Consider the following 2,500-nt stretch of genomic DNA (forward strand, 5'->3'; position numbering starts at 1 on the left):
TGTAATGTGAGATATTATTATTTTATTTTTATTATTTTTATGTGCAGACGTTTAAAGTTTTGTAAATTTTGCAGTTTTCACGTTTTTTAGACTCTTCATTAACAGCATCCAAAGACAAAGGCTTCAGCATTGCATCTTCACAGTGTTTATAGTCCTCGTTTGCAAACTCGTTGTGTATCCAAAAGCTAAAATACTTTCAAAATTGCTGTGGAAATAAATTACTTATCATTATTATTGTTTTATTTCATGAGGAAATACTACAAAGATTCAAAAGATTTTGGTTTTGTGTTATAGTTTCAAGGAGCAAGTCATTTGACGTAAAATATATATATATATATATATATATATATATATATATATATATATATATATATATATATATATATATATATATATATATGCATATGTATATACATACATACTGATAACACTGCCATAGGATTTTATGTATAATTTTGTTCTTATGATGTTAATTACCGTCAACATGAGAGAAAGGACTAATTGCAGCATTAATAGCAACAATAACACCTGTAATACGATGGTGATAATGGTATACCAATTTCAATACACCTATGTTTGACGGTCTTATATCGGTACTGTCGTTAAGAGTAATGATAAATTATCAAAGAAGGGAGTCATAAGATCAATAATTGAAGAAAAAAATCAAATCACACGGTTAGAATTCGGAATTATCATACACACACACACACACACACACACACACACACACACACACACACACATATATATATATATATATATATATATATATATATATATATATATATATGTATTTATTTATATATATATGTAACTACATATATATGGAGAGAGAGAGAGAGATTTTCTTACGAATTGAAGTTATGTCCTCTGAGCATGAAGGCTTAGTGAATGTGAATAAATTCTGCTAAACAATGTTACATGTGTGATAATGCTGACCTCAAAAGCTTCGATATATAGCCACCGTTTTAACCTTTATTTCTGACGAGAAGCGAAGGCATTTTATCACTTACATTCAAATTTGTTGATGCAAAATAACCCTGATATTTGACCACAACACAAAAATTTGGACAAGCGAACCACCCATTTAATCTGACCTTATGTGAAAGCGTGATAAAAATTATCACAACGTGGCATAATCATTCATAATCATTACCTGGGGGGAAAGGATATATCAGCCTGGTTTTCAAAATGACCAATAAAAAGGGTATATATATGTTAGAGGATTTAGTGTGTACGAGAAACCGATAGAGGAGTATTGAATAGCCTATTTTAACACTAGCCAGACTTGCTTTAAAGAAGTAGCATGGCCTTTGTTAAGAGGTGTGGTATCCTCCTTCTCTTTACACTTGCATCCTCCTACGGTAAGTAATGTTGTTAGTAAACCTTATTCATTGCGGCAAATGTAGAAAACAGTGTAAATAGTAATGAATATCTTCACAATACAAGAGATATATTAAACCAGTTTAGATTACATCGAAACTAGTTAAATACACCTCTTGTATTGTGAAGATATTAATTTTGATTCGTAACCTTTCCACAGGTGCGTTTAGTTATGGGGTAAATGCATGGGACTTTTGATGAAGATATATTATCAAACCCAGTAGTAATCTGGATTCATTTACATTCTTAGAATTCTTGGGATTTTATGTCTTTCTGTAGTAGCACTTATTCAATGCTATTCTCATTATCATAATCTTTATTAAACATTATTATCATTACTAATGTTATCACTATTGTAGTTACTACCAATACCGCAAACTATGCAAATGCGATGATATAACCCAAACTTCGGATTAACAGGTCTGTAACTGATTTATTTACCAAAACAACATCTGCACTTTTTGAAGTTTGCAAGTCTCGTATTACATTTTTTTTTTGTAAATTCTTATTTTATGATATACAGGTAATATTAAAGAATTCGTTTTAGTTGCAGTAATAGTGTTAACCCTTATTAAAACCGCCTTGTCAATTGACGTTGGCTACCTATGGCCAAAAACAATCTAACAACTACTATTTTTAATTACCAATTTCAGGAAATGTAACCAGAACAGCCTATTACTATTATTATTATTACTATTTTCAGGAAAACTAATCAGAACAATCTATGACTATTGCTATCCTTTTCAGGAATACTCCCAGCTAAGAGTCCTTGTTCTTCAAAACCTCCGTCTTCTTTGGTGAACGAGATAGTATCTGTTCTTCACCTACAACAGATGTTCCTTCTTCTCCTACCTGATGATCGCGATAATTGTTCAGGTGAACGTTTTCTGAATAGTAAACATTTTAACGTTTTAATTTGAAAGTGTAAAATCGTGCTTATGATTATTGTTTTATTTCACATTCATTTGTTTATTAATTCATCTATTTGCCTATATATATATATATATATATATATATATATATATATATATATATATATATATTATTTATTATTTTCTTAGCATTTATATTGGAGTGTTATTATCTTAATCATTATAGTCAAACTGTGGTATAGGTG

Source organism: Penaeus monodon, chromosome 6 (genome assembly GCF_015228065.2).
Source record: "Penaeus monodon isolate SGIC_2016 chromosome 6, NSTDA_Pmon_1, whole genome shotgun sequence".
NCBI classification, from domain to species: Eukaryota; Metazoa; Arthropoda; class Malacostraca; order Decapoda; family Penaeidae; genus Penaeus; species Penaeus monodon.